At 42.5% G+C, this 16,856-nt stretch overlaps 1 protein-coding gene across 2 annotated transcripts in view; it reads left to right on the forward strand.

The window, feature by feature from the left end:
- Window positions 1-1,167: 1,167 nt before the first annotated feature.
- Window positions 1,168-16,856, forward strand: part of CYFIP1 (cytoplasmic FMR1 interacting protein 1) — a 113,561-nt gene continuing 97,872 nt past the window's right edge. The window contains exon 1 of one of the 2 annotated variants that reach the window (XR_008994662.1): window positions 1,168-1,324. The gene's annotated coding sequence lies outside the window, so the exon portion shown is untranslated. The remainder of the gene's footprint in view (window positions 1,325-16,856) is intronic. The other variant, XM_036876988.2, reaches the window with a different exon arrangement.

Genomic DNA, 16,856 nt, shown 5'->3' on the forward strand with positions numbered 1-16,856 from the left:
TATATTTTAGCATTCCATTTTATTTCCTATCAGATTATTAGCTATGCTTCATTTTTTAAAAATTGCTCTAGGGATTATAATATTTAAAAATGATAAAAAATATACCTTGAGTTTGTAATCTATCACCTCATTTACAGTGTAAAAAAAACCCTTTGGAATCTAACTCTGAGATTCAGCCTGCGCAGAGAAGCAGTAATCTGCTAACTGAAAACCAGAAAGTCAGTCAAACCCGTGTTCTGTAGGAGTGAGAGGGGCCTCCAAGAGCTTCCAGGAAAAGTATTCTCTGAATACTTAGACAAATAGTAGATTCTGGTCTAGTCATGATCCATTTGCTGTGACTTTTTGCATTATCCAGAGGACAGACAGCCAGGCATTATCTCTCGTGGTTTCCATAGCCGAGAGGCCACGCCACCATTATTGTTCTCCTTCAGAACTGAATGGGGGCCGAAGTGGGCGGGAGAGAGGTGGGGGAGAGTTTAGACAACTTTTCCCTCTAAGCAAGCTTGTGACAAGCTCACTCCACTTAGGGTTTCCATATGATGTGTTCCTTAATTGGCTTCTCTCCAGATTGTTTTTGGAACTCGTTCGAGCCAGGCCTTTTCCTTCCGCCAGCTATTCCCACAAGCCCGGGCTCGCGTAGGCCCTGGCTCGGGGCGGAGCTGGCCTTCGCAGCCGCTAGCACTGCAGGGGCCGGCCGGGGTCGTCTCCTGCCCGGCTCGCTCTGGCGGCGCGCACCTGGCGCACCCGTACCTGGCCGCCTGCCGCGCACTGGCCAGCGCCGCGCAGGACTGCGCGCCCCCTTCCTGGCGGCGGGACGCCGGGCGGGAAAGCCCTGGGGGTCCAAGTCCTTCCGCAGCTCATCACGCCCCGCGCCCACTCCGTGGATACTCGGGCCTTTAACGCCCCGAGTCGGGCGTCTTCCGCGGGCGATCCCCACGCCGTGCGGCGCAGAGCTGAGGTCACCCGAGCCCGCAGGTGGCCTGCCTGCCTGGAGAGCACACTCGGCCGCCGGAGCGAAGGCGCAGCCCGGTCGGCTCGGCCTCCTTCCCGCCCAGCGGCGTCGGGCGCGCGCGGCCGGGGCCGCCGGCTTGGGGGCGGGGGCAGGGAGGGCGCCGGGCGCCGGGCAGGGAGCGGCCGGCCGCGGCTAGAGCGCGGAGGGAGGAGCGCCGGGAGGAAGGGGCCGTGCCAGGAGAGCCCCCGCCCCGGGAGGAAGGGGAGGAGGCCGGCTGTTTCCTGGCGCATTCCCGGCCCGCCCGAGTCACTCACTCGTCCAGGAAACTCCCGGGGCCGGCCCGGGACCCTCGCGCCGCCACCGCGGACCCAGGTGAGGAGCGCTGGGATGAGCGACTGGGCCGGGCAGGGCGCTGGCGGCGCCGGCGGGGACCCGCGGGCAGCCAGGACTTGGTCCTCGGCGGCGCGGCCTCCAGGGACTAAGCCCTCTCCCCCGGGACCCTAGCCCCTGGCCTCTGCACGCCCGGCAGCGCGCCCCCCAGTCCCGAGACGCCGTCACGTGGCAGGGCCCTGTGGGGAAGGGTTCGCTGGCCTTTTGCAGTTAATGTGGGAAAGTAAGGAGCACGCTTGCCCTTGGGTCGCACGAACTGACGCGCACCAGTTTTGCTTTGTGCCTGTCTAACAGCCGGGAGACCCCGAGCCGGCGAAACCATTTTGTAGATTCTTGGAGAGATGGGTTTAGGCTTTGTTAAGGAGCTGGGATTGTGACGTGGGCAGCGCTGTGTGCACTGCGGAATCGAATTGTGTATTTTAAGCCTGGAATGCGTGCGCTCCATTTACAGCGCACCGTGGGTGTGGGAAGTGGGGTTTCTGCTGCGAGGGCGTCGGGGCCGTGTCTGAACGGTACACACAGCCCCGGATTGGGTGCTCTGCGTCTCGGTGGCACGGAGACCCCCGGAGTGTACCTTCCAGGAGGATGGGGCCTCAGGGTGCCACATCGCAGTTTTTGCTGCCTCGTGAGCCTGCGGCGTTTCTTGGCCATTTCCCGATGTGATTCCCTAGGTGCTTGGTGATTGCAGTAGCGGTGACACGGCCTGTGAATCCTGTTGCTGCGTCTGGAGGGCGTGGCGATGGTGTCCCGTGTGGGCCTCCCACGCGGGCCTGGGCGGGGAGAGCCAGCGCGCTGACCTCGTGCCTTCAGTCAGTAGTGGCTTCGGTCTGAAGCGCAGACCGGCTGGCGCAGAGACCGACAGAAATCACGTTTTAAGTTAACGCAGGCCAAGGCAGATGTGCATTTGTACGAATTCAGTAGGAATGTGGTGCTAATGTTGTTGATTCCTTGCTGCCTTCTTCCCCCCCAACGGCATCATCTGTGTGACAGAAGCAAACAGGATTGTGGTGCAAAGAATTTCCTGTGTTATTACTTATGTTTGTGTGCTTGATAAGTAGCTCCAAGAAAATTTATCGCCCAAGGTTTTTTTTTGTGTGTGTGTGTATTTTAAATTTACATATAGTAAAATTCACTTTCTGGTGTACTGTTTAAAGAGTTTTGACAAGTGCCATGTGCCCCCACAATCAAGATACACCCCCAAATTCTTTCAGCTGGCCATTTTGTAGGCCACCCTTCCTCCCATTCTCAACTTCTGCAAGCCACTGAGTAGTTCTCCATTCCTAGTTTTGCTTTTTCAGAATGTCCAATGTGATCTTAGACTCTGACTTACTTCACTTAGCATAATGCATTTGAAATTCATCGAAGGTCAAGTTTGTCCCTGAAATATTAAGTCACTGTTGGTGCTGTTTTTTTCTAAAGCTTTTATGTTAGAAAAAAGTATTTTATACTGTGAGGTTTTTAGTAACTAACCTGTCCCAGCTACTCTCATTGTTTTTGCTCCTGAGATTTAGCAGCCACAGGTATAGCATGAATTAATTACATCTGTCTAACTTCAAAACCTTATTTTAGCCAGTTCAATAAGGACAGAAAAAGAAATAAAATGCATACAGAATAGAATGGGAAAATAAAACTATCCCTATTCCCAGACACCATGATTATCTACATAGAAAATCCAAGGAATCTATGAAAAAACTATTAGAACTAGTGAGGTTAGCAAGGTCACAAAATAGAAAGTCAATACATCAATCTTTTTTCTATATATTAGCAATATACAACTAGAAAGTGAAATTTTAAAAAGTACCATTTTCCTTAGCATCAAAAAAATCAAATACTTAGACTGTAAATCCAATAAAACACGGGGATCTGTATGCTGAAAACTACAAAATGCTGATGAGTGCAATCAAAGATCATGTAAATAAATGGAGAAGCATAGTACGGTTGTGTTGGGACCCTCAACATAGTAAAGATATCAGATCTCTCCAAATTGATCTATAGATTTAACAAAGTCCAATCAAATATCCCAGCAAAAAACCATATTGAACATTTTTATTGAGGTATAATATACGTACTATAAAATTCACCTACTTTAAGGGTACAGTGATTTTTAGTTGGGCATCCACCACTTAATCCAGTTTTAGAACCTACTCATTACCCCAAAAAGATCCCTCATGACCTTTTAGGTTATCCCTATTTCTAACCCCTATTCTAGCTAATCATTAATTTACTTCCTGTCTGTTACTGATTTGCGTTCTTTGGACATTTAACTTGAATGAAAGTTTACAATTTGTGGTCTTATATGCTTCCTTCACTTAACATAATTTTTTTGGAGTGCATTCCTGTTGTAGCACATATCAGTATTTCATTCCCTTTCATTGCATTGTACTCCATTGTAGAGAGAAATCACATTTTGTTTATCCATTCACTAGATGATGAACTATTGGTTGTTTCCAATTTTTGCCTGTTGTGTGTGAGTAATGCTGCAATGAGGACTCACGTATAACTCTATGCAGACATGTATTTCAATATCTTTTGATTTGAAGTCTGAAAGTGTTTTTGCTGGGTCATAAGATTAAATTAATGTTTAGTTTTTAAGAAAACTCGACAGGATGCTTTTATAAGATATAAGCTAATTCTAAAATTTATATGAAGGGGAAAATAAACTAGAATACCTTAAAAAAACAGCTTAAAAACAAAATAAATTTGGGGAATAACCCTACTTGATTTTATTTTAATATATAAGATGTAAAAATCCTAATAACATTTACCATTTTAACCACTTTAAGCATATATAGTTTAGTAGCACTGAATACATTTACATTGCTGTGCAACCATCAAAACTCCCAGAACTTTTTCATCAATCCAAACAGAAACTATGTGTCCAGTAACCCTTGGCAACCACAGGTCTACTTCTGTGAACCTGACTATTCTGTTCCTCATATTGAAGGAATTGTACAATGATTTGTTCTTTTGTTTCTGTCTTATTTCATTTAGCATAATGTCTTCGAGGTCATCATTTTGTACCTTGTATCAGAATTTAATTCCTTTTCTTAAGGCTCAGTAATACTCCCTTGTAGGTATATACTGTATTTTCTTTTCCATTTTTGTGTTGAGGGACATTTGGGTTGTTTCCATCTCTTGCTACTGTGAAGAATGCTGCTAGGAACATTGGAGTACAGGTATCTCCTTGAGGCCTTGTTTTCAATTCTTTTGGGCATATACCCAGAAGTAGAATTGCTGGATAATATGGTAATTCGGTGTTTAGTTTTTTGAGGAATTGCCATACTGTTTTCCACAGCAGTTGCACCCCATTCCCACCAGCAGTGCACAAGGGCTCCAGTTTCTTCACATCCTTACCAACACTTTATTTTATGTTTCGGTTTGGTTTTTTGTTTGTTTTTCTTTTTGATAATAGCCATCCTAATGGGTGTGAAATGGGGTCTCATTCTGGTTTTGATTTGCATTTTGTTAATGCAGTGATTAGTGATGTTAAGCATCTTTTCATGTACTTATTTCCCTTTTGTATATCTTTGGAGAAATGCCTATTCAAGACCTTTGTCCATTTTTTAATCATGTTGTTTGTCTTTTTGTTACTGAGTTGTAGGAATTCTTTACATATTCTGAACATCAATCCCTTATCAAATATATGATTTACAAATATGTTCTCCCATTCTGTGGGTTCTTTTCACTCTGTTGATAGAATCCTTTGTTCACAAGTTTTATTAAAAGTCTAGTTTATCTTTTTTTTTCTTTTGCTGCCTGTGTTTTTGGTATTGTATCCAAGAAATTGCCAAATCCAGTGTTGTGAAGCTTTTCCCATGTGTTTTCGTCCAAGAGTTTTATAGTTTAGAATTTTTCTTTTGTATATATGTAAAGAAATGGTCCAGCTTAATTCTTTGGTATGTGGATATCTAGTTTTCCCAGCACTGGTTGTTAAAAAGACTTAAAAAGACTTTACTTTCTGGGCTCTGTATTTTATCTGTCGATGTGTTAGTCTTTATGCCACTATCACACTCTTTTATTTTAGCTTTATAGTAAGTTTTGAAATCAGTAAATGTGAGACCTCCAACTTTTATTCTTTTTCAAGATTGTTTTGGCTCTTTTGGATCCCTTGAGATCCCATTTTAATTTTAGGATGAATTTTTCTATTTTTGTAAAAAATTCTCTTGGAATGGAAAGGGATTGCATTGAATCTGTAGTTGCTTTGCATTTTATTGCCATCTTAACAGTATTAATTATTCCAATCCGTGAACATGTAATATATCTCCATTTATTTATGTCTTTAATGTCTTTCAGCAGTGTTTTATAATTCTTATTAAAAATCTTTCACTTTCTTTGTTAAATTTGTTCTTAAATATTTTTTTCTATTTGATGATATTGTAAACAGAATGTTTTCTTAATATCCTTTTTGGATTGTTCTTTGCCAATTTATAGAAATGCACCTGATTTTTATATTTTGATTTTTTACCTTGCAGCTTGCATTCTTTGTTAAAGTTCATTCTTGAACTTTAACAGTGGTTTGTGTGTGTGTGTGTGTGTGTAATCTTTAGGATTTTCTGTGTGTAAAATTACATCCTCTGGTTTTATGTATTATAAGGCTGTGTTTAGTGTTAGGTACGTGTCTGTTTACAATTGTTATGTCTTGCTGATATATTGACCTTTTTATCATAATGCGTCTAGTGACAACTTTTTGTCCTTAAGTCTGTTTTCTGTTTTTCTAATATTTGTCTAATATTAGTATAGCCACTTCTGCCCACTTTTGGTTTCTCTTTATGTGGTGCAACTCTTCCCATCCTTTTAGGTTCATCCTATTTGTATCTTTTAACTTAAAATGCATCTCTCAAAGGCTGCATATAATTGTTTAATTTTTTTTTATCTTCAGATTGTCTAGTCCACTTATATTTAGTGTAAACACTTACACTAGGACTTGTTTCTGCCATTTTATTTATTCTCCTTGTATAGGTTCCAAGTGGGCTTCTGCACAGCAGCTCTACAGGAGCCAGTGGAGAACTGAGAGCTGTGAGTAGGGCTTAAACACAGCAGCTCTGGACTGATTTCAGGTTATCTAATAGGATTTCAGTGAATTCCAGAGAGAATGATTTGCATTTATGTAAATTTTTTTGTGTTAAAGGCCTCTCAGAACATGGTCTCAAGAAAATTGGGGTGTGTTTTTTACCTCTGTGTTGGTTTGAGTGTGGTGTGCATTTGTGCTGTCCTGCAGAAGCTCATCAGGCATTCATTTAACTGGTTGTTACCCCCTCCAATTTTATCATTACTGCCTCACTTCCGTGCATGATTGTGGGAACAGAAATGATGGACCTTGAGCTGTGGCTTTCACATAGTTGTGAATAAGACAAATGGACAGTGATAACCACTGAGACCTTGAAACCAGCATACTTGTGATTTGCATTTATATCTCAGATACTCCACTAGCCAAACTTGTTAGGCCTTGTGCTCCACTCTCCCTTGGGTGGATTTTGCTCCACAGAGGAGAAAAATCAATGATTAGGGAGCAGTGAGTTCTATATTAGAACCTGATTCCATAGCTGGAATCGTGTGCTCAGAGCCAGCATGGCCATTCCTGAGGTCCGCGTGTCCTCGAGGTGGGCATCAGCTCATCCTTGAACACAGAAGAAGATACACTTGGCTTTGAAGAAACACAAGTCAGAAGTGGTGATGAGGGTTTGTATTATATTTAAATCCCTGTGTAAGGCTTGAGCTGGTCCATCTTAGAGAATTTCTTCTTTTTCCACAAATTCTGCCTAGAAGGACCAGTCTCCACAAAACCCAAGAGGTTTAAAAGCACCTGGACTCCTGACTTGCTGTGTTTGGCCACCCCCCAGGATCACTGAATAACAAGTGTGTTAAATCAAGCACACGATGCATGTGCATGATAACCCTACACACCCTGCAGCAGCCTTGCTCCTGCCGTAGTGACCACACCAATGGGGTTTTTGTACATACAAGTTGTGGGTTTTTTTTTTGCTTTGATGGGGGTGGGCAGGTGTGTACTAGTCGGGATTTTCCCGAGAAAGAGAACCAATATATAGAGGGATTTACTTTAAGGAATTGGCTCATATGCTTGTGGAGGCTGGCAAGTCCAGAGTCACAGAAGGCAGACTGGAGACCCAGGGGAGAGCTTGCTGCTGCTGCTTGAGTCCAGAGGCAGTCTGGAGGCAGAATTCCTTTGCCTGGAATTTTTCTTGGTCTGTGTTCTCTTAAAGCCTTCAGCTGATTAGAAGAGGCCCATCCACAGCAGGGACGGTAGTCTACTGATTTAAATGTTAATCACATCCAAAAAAATACTTTCGTAGTAACATCTAGACTGTTGTTTGACGGAAAACTGGATCATATCATTGCATAGCCAAGTTGACGACAAAACTGGCTGTCATGGGATAATTTTTATTTTGTGTTTTAATATTGCATTTTAGATAACTGTCTGTCTAACAGATTGGCTGTGTGTATAAGGCAAACCCCATACAAAGGGAGGGCACTGCAAGGGGCCTTGCCCTCTGAAACCATCAGCCGAGCAAGGGGAGAATCAGCACTGCCTACCCTCCCCCACCAGGAAAAGGGAGCACGTCTTTCACATGCATCACTGCATCACTGTCAGACTTGTACAGGAGCTGTGAGAGGTGTGACCCTCTCAGCATCCACATATGCCTTTATATGCACCAGAGGTGAACAGAGTGGGGTGAGCCCAGCTAGGACTGGGGTAGCTGCCGCAGGAGATAATGCCTTCCTGCCCTGCCTATGTGTGTGGCTCTGTGCTGAGTTTGCTGAGGGTCATTGTATTCCAGGAGCACATTTTGGCTTACCCTTAGGTTGTATGGAATTGGTTAGGATTCTAGGGCTCTTGAGAAGATATATTGGAGCCCTCAAGTTGCCCTAACTCTGACTCAGGGTCAAGGCAGGAGGGAGATATGCTGTATTATCAGACCTCTGAGGTATGACTCAGCCTGGGGGGGCCCCCCAGACTGCAGTAGGGTTGGCCCTGGGCACTGTCGGCCTATGGACCCCAGGAGGTGTGTGCAAAGACACAGCCCTGTGCTCACCCTTCCTGAAGACTGAGTGTGAAATTCTCAACTTCCCCCTGAATTTTCCTTTTTACATAGGTCAAGTACATTCCTGCAGAGTTAGCCAAGATGGTATATTTAAAAGTCTGTTTAAAACTCTGTGGGTGTCAGGAGCTTTGTGATTTCATTAGAGTGACTGGAAAGCATGCCCCACTGGCCAACCCTGTGAGCTCTCTCAGAAGATCCTGCAGGAGGGGACACACACACCTGAAGGCCGGGTCGCCTGTCTTGCTTGGGCTCAGCTGAGGTGTGTCTGGGCCGTCTTCGTGTTCCTGCAGAGCTCTCCAGGTCTCAGAACTGGTTGGTTGCCTGCTGATTTTAGCCCTGTGCTGGCTCACAGGCTTCGGCTGGTTCAGCTGGCAGCTTCCTGCCTCCCTGTACTGCATCCCCTCCCACATGCCCAAGTTGATGCTTCCAGGTACCTCAGGTTGCCTGAAAAGTTTACATATACTTACTCAGTAAATAAGTTATGCTCAGTATATACGTTGATAATAGGTAGTAGAGAGGATGCAGCGTTTCCCATGCCTGTTGGTTGTGGCAGCCTTGTTCCAGATGTTTCAGAGCTGCCTACATCTGTAGCCTGGAGCGAGGCCAGCTGTTAACTTTGGTGGGGGATGTGGCTGCCGGGGCTCCTGACTTCCTACATCCCCAGCATCTTTGCAGGAATGAAACCTGTCTAGGAGGCTTGAGTATTAGTCACTAGGATGCTCGTAACAAACAGAAACTTTCTGTCTCATAGTCCCAGAGTCTGGAAGTCCAAGATCAGAGTTTCGGCAGGGGTGGTTTCTCCTGAGGCCTCACTCCTTGGCTTGTGGACCACCATCTTTCCTCTGTATCCTCACATGGCCTTACCTTTATGCCTGTGTCCTAATCTCTTCTTATAAGGGCACCAGCCATACTGAAGTAGAGCCACTTTATTAACTTTGCACAGACCCATCTCTCAACCTGTCACAGTCTCAGGTTGGGGTGTGGTTAGGGCTTCAACATATGGATTAGGCTTGGGGTGGAGGGTACACTTCAGCCCATAACAGTTCATTTAGTTAGAATTCAGTGTTTCCTCTAGCGCTCCACAGTCCCTGGGGCTGGGCCCTTGATGCAGAGCCCTCAGAGCTTGGGTTCCTGCTGCTCCTCTAGGATGCCAGTAAAGGACCAGATGTATAGTTGTAAGAGTGACTTTATTCCTCATTCCTTTTTTAAATTTATTTTTATTTTATTTTGGTGTCATTAATACACAGTCACATGAGCCACATTGTGGTTACTAGACTCCCCCAATTATCAAGTCCCCACCACATACCTCATTACAGTCACTGTACATCAGTGTAGTAAGATGCTGCAGAATCCCTACTCATCTTCTCTGTGTTGTACAACCCTCCCCGTGCCCCACCCTACATTATGTGTGCTAATCATAATGCCCCTTTTCCCCTTATCCCTCCCTTCCCACCCCTCCTGCCCAGTCCCTTTCCCTTTGGTAATCATTAGTCCATTCTTGGGCTCTGTGAGTCTGCTGCTGTTCTGTTCCTTCAGTTTTTCTTTGTTTTTATACTCCACAGATGAGTGAAATAATTTGATACTTGTCTTTCTCCTCCTGTCTTATTTCACTCAGCATAACACCCTCTAGTTCCTTCCATGTTGTTGCAAATGGTAGGATTTGTTTTCTTCTTATGGCTGAATAATATTCTGTTGTGTATATGTACCACCTCTTCTTTATCCATTCATCTACTGATGGACACTTGGGTTACTTCCAATTCTTGCTATTGTAAATAGTGCTGTGATAAACATAGGGGTGCATAAGTCTTTTTGAAACTAGGCTGCTGCATTCTTGGGGCAAATTCCTAAAAGTGGAATTCCTGGGTCAAATGGAATTTCTATTTTTAGTTTTTTGAGGAACCTCCATACTGCTTTCCACAATGGTTGAACTATTTTACATTCCCACCAGCAGTGTAGGAGGGTTCCCCTTTCTCTGCATACTTGCCAGCACTTGTTGTTCCTAGTCTTTTGGATGTTGTCCATCCTAACTGGTGTGAGATGATATCTCATTGTGGTTTTAATTTGCATTTCCCTGGTAATTAACGATGTGAAGCATCTTTTCATGTGCCTGTTGGCCATCTGAATTTCTTCTTTGGAAAAGTGTCTGTTCATATCCTCCACCCATTTTTTAATTGGGTTATTTGCTTTTTGGGTGTTGAGGCGTGTGAATTCTTTATATATTTTTAATGTTAACCCCTTGTCGGATATGTATTCCTCATTCTTTTTTTAGTAAAAAACACAGTTGGCCCAGTGTTTACTTCCATCATGTCAAAGGATTATAGGGTTCATAACCGACTGGAGACCACCAAAACAGTTCCTCAAAGTGTGGGCCGGTAACTCTTGCCCAAAATTAAGGGCGTTGGATGTGGGCTGGGTGTTAAAAATGCAGATGCCCAGAGAGCACTCCAACCCTGCTGCAGTGGGGTGAGGTTTGAGAGTCTGATTTGTGCTTGGCCTCCCTGGTGGTTCTGCAGTGCAGCCAGCTGGTACCCTCGCTCTCTCGTGTCCTGGGCTGCTGGGCCAGAGGAGCCCACTCTCAGGCTTTTATGGTTCTCGGAGTATAGTTTCACCTTGTCAGCTTTGTAGCAGCCTGAAAATGGCTGTTTGCAAGAAAACTTCATGCTTCTTGAAGACTTTAACTACCACAGGAAAAAAAGATATAGATAATTGAAACTAGACAAGACAGAACTTAAAACGGAGTTTTAGATCGGTGGGAGGGGCTGCCAGGCCACCTGCGCAGCCTCAGGAGTCTGGTGTCTGCCGGTAGAGCCACTGACTGGTACCTCGGCACCTGCAGGGAAGCTCACAAGCTCATGTATATGTCTATTAAACTGTTCCTTGTGGGCAATTCCAAGATGTACAGAGGCACAGAACACAGTGTTCCTGAACCCTGAGCAGTAGTCTCTGTTCTTCTGTAATCCGCTCCCACATGTGCTGCTGTGAAACAAACTCCAGATGCAGCATTTCATTTCATTCATCAGCTCTTCAGTACAAATCTCCAAGAGAAAGTTCTCTTTAGAAACATGAATGGTGTTGGAGTTTTGCTGCTTTTTTCTGGGCTGGAAATGGAAATGGTTTTGCAGTGTTAAGATCTCTCACTATTTCCTACAAGAGAAATATCTGAGATCCTAAATATCTGGGAAGTATAAAATTATTACTTAATTGAAGCTAAAATTTGGAGTTTTAGATATTTTATAAAAGTCCAGCACTTTGTGATGGTCTGAAGCATTCTGGATCTGGAACTAAAATGATCGTTCTGGGACTGACTTGCATGGAAAAGCATCTCTAAAAGCCCTGCCTGAGGATGTATGGTTTGTAGCCCACTTCGTGGGAACTGCTGCAGGTCCAGGAGTGTAGGACTCTTCCTCCTGGCAGATGCAGGGATTTCCAAGGCAGGTGCTCTGGTTGAAAAGTTGTATTTCCCTCTGTAGTGGTGCAGGTGTAACCTGCCAAGAGTCAGAACTCTGAAGAACCGCTAAAACACACCTCCAAGGACTGGAAAAATCTGTTCTGAACATTTTTAATTCTTTTTCCCCATGTTCACAAAAATCCTTTAAGGAAATACTCCATTTTTCTCTTTTTAAATAATTACAAACTTACAAACATTGCAAAAGTGAAAATAGTACAAAGAAGACACACAGGGACAAAACTTTTCCCACCAATTTGAGGCCCTTTACCCCTAAACATATCAGTGTATATTTCCTAAAAATAAGGACGTTCTTAGAGACCCACAGGACAGTTCCCAACTTCTGGCCCTTTATAGGAAAAAAAAAAAAAACAGAATTCCCTGGAGGCTTCCTTGCACATGTATGTGTGCAAGGATTTTCCTCACCATTCATGATAACAAAGACTCTTTAAACAGCCTCCGGAGACTGGGCATATAGCCTGAGGTACATTTGTTCAGTGGAAGAGTATACACCTGCCAAAACAGTGCTGCAGAGCAACATGTAACATGCTGATGCATCTTAGTGATACATAGCAGTGAAAAAAGTGAGACAATACAGATAGCATGTTACCCCTTTCATAAAAACTGAATTTGAGAAGTGCCTTTTAAGATTACTTAAAGATAAGATGAAACTTGCAAAGAAGAACGCAGGGAATTGGTGCCAAGGTGGAGTTTGCTGTGGATCACAGACAGGCCCCCAGTTTTTGTATTCAGTGGGGCACTTGTCTTCATGGCATTATCAACCACAACTAAGTTGAGAGTGGGTCAGGATCTAAGAGCGGTTGTGCATCTGATGTCCAATAAATTGCTACCATTGATCAGTTTATAAACTTTATGGATCTCAATATTACATTTAGGTTAGTTCTTTGCAGTTAACAGTTGGTTCAGAACTTTCTCAGATGGGCAATCGTTTTGACTTCTGATAGTGAGTGAGCCATTTGCTGAGATGGGGTTTGTGAATTCGAAACTGCCCTTCCCTGGGCTGGAGCTGCCAGAGATCTTCCTACTTGATAAATGTAGAAGTGAAAGGGGAAATTCCAAAGGGCAAAGGCAGAAGAGGTTGATAAGGTAAAAATTTAAAGCTGAAATTTCAAAGAAAAAAGTAAGTGACATAGAAAGGCAAGTAGCCTGACTTGGGAAAAATTTTTGCAGCAATTTTTACAACACGTTGAATGTCTTCAATATCAGTAGTGTATTGAGCACTTATGTCCATCAAAGAGGGAAACACCAAGATTTCAAAGGACAGAGTAACAGGAAAACAAAGTAAACTGGCAAGTCATGCACACACACACAGGCAATGGGTTACTATGTAGAAGTGTGTTCAGCCTTAGTAAGAATAAAATGAATGCAAAGAATATTTAAATGTGACTCCATTTATTAAGCTGTAAGAATGAAGGTGGTCCATGATGGTAAGACTCCATGCTTGTGTCCGTGGGACCTTATGGGAGGGCACCTTACCCTACTCTACCTGCAGCTTTTTAAAAAATTGAGATTTAATTGGCATATAACATTATATTACTTTCATGTGTGCAACATGATGATTCAGTATATGTACATACTGTGAAATAATCTCCACAATAAGTCTAGCCAACATGCATTACCACAGTTCCAATTATTTTCTTGTGATGAGAACTTTAAAGATCTATGCAAAGCAGTATTTTTTAATTATTATTTTTAGGTTTTTATTAAGGGATCATAGATACACATACTTACGAAGGTTTCACCTGAGCAACATTGTGGTTACTACATTCACCCATATTATCAAGTATTCCCACACCCCATTGCAGTCACTGTCCATCAGCATCAGATGCCACAGAGTCACTACTTCTCAGTGCTACGCTATCTTCCCCATGACCCTCCGCACATCATATGTGCCAATCAAAATGCCCCTCAATCACCTTCTCCCTCCCTCCCCACCCACCCTTCCCTACCCCACTCCTTTAGTAACTGCTAGTCCTTTCTTGGAGGCTGTGAGTCTGCTGCTGTTTTGTTTCTTCAGTTTTTCTTTGTTGTTATATTCTACAAATGATGGAAATCATTTGGTACTTGTATTTCTCTGCTTGGCTTATTTCACTGAGCATAATACCCTCGATCTCCATCCGTGTTGTTGGAAATGGTAGGATTTGATTTCTTCTTAAGGCTGAATAATATTCCATTGTGTATATGTACCACTGCTTCTTTACCCCTTCATCTACTGATGGACACATAGGTTGCTTCCGTATCTTGGCTATTGTAAATAGTGCTGCAGTAAACATTAGGGGTGCATATATCTTTTTGAAACTGGGCTCCTGCATTCTTAGGGTAAATTCCTAGGAGTGGAATTCCTGGGTCAATTGGTATTTCTGTTTTTAGCTTTTTGAAGAACTTCCATGTTGCTTTCCCCAGTGGTTGAACTAATTTACATTCCCACCATCAGTGTAGGAGGGTTCTCCTTTCTCTGCATTCTCGCCAACATTTGTTGTTCCTGGTATTTTCTGTGTTGGCCATCCTAACTGGTGTGAGGTGATATCTCATTGTGGTTTTAATTTGCATTTCCCTGATGATTAGTGATGTGGAGCATCTTTTCATGTGCCTGTTGGCCATCTGAATTTCTTCTTTGCAGAAGTGTCTGTTCAGATCCTCCACCCATTCTTAAAATCAGGTTATTTGCTTTTTGGGTGTTAAGGTGTGTGAGTTCTTTACATATTTTAGATGTTAACCCCTTATCGGATCTGTCATTTATGAATATATTCTCCCATACTGTAGGATGCCTTTTTGTTCTACTGATGATGTCCTTTGCTGTACAGAAGCTTTTTAGTTTGATGTAGTCCCGTTTGTTCATTTTTGCATTTGTTTTCCTTGCCCAAGGAGATGTGTTCAGAAAAAAGTTGCTCATATTTATATTCAAGAGATTTTTGCCTATGTTTTCTTCTAAAAATTTTATGGTTTCATAAATTACATTCAGGTCTTTGATCCATTTCGAGTTTACTTTTGTGTATGGTGTTAGACAGTGATCCAGTTTCATTCTCTTACATGTAGCTGTCCAGTTTTGCCAGCACCAGCTGTTGAAGAGGCTATCATTTCCCCATTGTATGTCCATGGCTCCTTTATCGTATATTAATTGACCATATATGGTTGTGTCTATAATCAGGGCTCTCTAGTCTGTTCCATTGGTCTATGGGTCTGTTCTTGTGCCAGTACCAAATTATCTTGATTACTGTGGCTTTTGTAGTGAAGCTTGAAGTCGGGGAGTGTAATTCCCCCTGCTTTATTCTTCCTTCTCAGGATCGCTTTGGCTATTCAGGGTCTTTTGTGATTACATATAAATTTTATATCTGTTTGTTCTAGTTCACTGAAGAATGCTGTGGGTATTTTGATAGGTTCCACTATGTTGAATTATAAAAGTGGGGAGAGTGGGCATCCTTGTCTTGTTCCTGATCTTAGAGGAAAAGATTTCAGATTTTTGCTGTTAAGTATGATGTTGGCTGTGGGTTTGTCATATATGGCCTTTATCATGTTGAGGTACTTGCCCTCTACAGCCATTTTCTTGAGTATTTTTATCATGAATGGTTGTTGAATTTTGTTGAATGCTTTTTCAGCATCTGTGGAGATGACCATGTGATTTTTGTCCTTGTATTTGTTGATGTGGTGCATGATGTTGATGTATTTCGAATATTGTGCCATCCTTCTATCCATGGAATAAATCCCACTTGATCATGGTGGATGATCTTTTTGATGTATTCTTGAATTTGGTTTGCTAATACTTTGTTGAGTATTTTTGCATCTATGTTCATGAGGGACATTGGTCTGTACTTTTTTTTTGTGCTGTCTTTGCCTGGTTTTGGTATTAGAGTTATGCTGGCCTCATAGAATGCATTTGGAAGTATTCCCTACTCTTCTACTTTTTGGAAAACTTTAAGGAGGATGGGTATTAGGTCTTCACTAAATGTTTGAGAAAATTCAGCAGTGAAGCCATCTAGTCCAAGTGTTTTGTTCTCAAGTAGTTTTTTTGATTACCAATTCAATTTCATTTCTGGGAATTGGTCTATTCAGATTTTCTTTTTCTTCCTGAGTCAGTCTTGGAAGGTTATATTTTTCTTCAAAGTTGTCCATTTCTTCTAGGTTACCCAATTTGTTAGCATATAATTTTTCATAGAATTCTCTAATAATTCTTTGTATTTCTGTGGTGTCTGTAGTGATTTTTCCTTTCTCATTTCTGATTCTGTTCATGTGTGTAGACTCTCTCTTTTTCTTGATAAGTGGCTGGGGTTTATCTATTTTGTTTATTTTCTCAAAGAACCAGCCTCTGCTTTCATTGATTCTATTTTTTATTCTCCATTTTATTTATTTTGCTATAATCTTTATTATGGCCCTCCTGTTACTGACTTTGGGCCTCATTTGTTCTTTCTCTGGTTTCATTAATTGTGAATTTAGATTGTTCATTTGGGATTGTTCTTTCCTAAGGTAAGCCTGTATTGCAATATACATTCCTCTTAGAACTGCCTTCACTGCGTCCCACAGATTTTGGGGTGTTGAGTTGTTATTTTCATTTGTCTCCATATATTGCTTGATTTCTGTTTTTATTTGGTCATTGATCCATTGATTGTTTAGGAGCATGTTGTTAAGCCTCTGTGTGTTTGTGCACTTTTATGTTTTCTTTGCACAATTTATTTCTAGTTGCATACTTCTATGGTCTGAGATATTGGTTGGTACAATTTCAATCCTTCTGAATTTACTGAGACTCTTTTTCTGGCCTAGTATGTGATCTATTTTGGAAAATGTTCCATGTACACTTGAGAAAAATGTGTATACTGCTGCTTTTGGGTGGAGTGTTCTGTAGATATGTTAGGTCCATCTGTTCTAACGTGTTGTTTGGTGCCTCTGCCTCTTATTTTCTGTCTGGTTGATCTGTCCTTTGGAGTGAGTGGTGTGTTGAGTCTCCTAAAATGAATGCATTCCATTCTATATCCCCCTTTAATTCTGTTAGTAT

Source organism: Manis pentadactyla, chromosome 18 (assembly GCF_030020395.1).
Source record: "Manis pentadactyla isolate mManPen7 chromosome 18, mManPen7.hap1, whole genome shotgun sequence".
NCBI classification, from domain to species: domain Eukaryota; kingdom Metazoa; phylum Chordata; class Mammalia; order Pholidota; family Manidae; genus Manis; species Manis pentadactyla.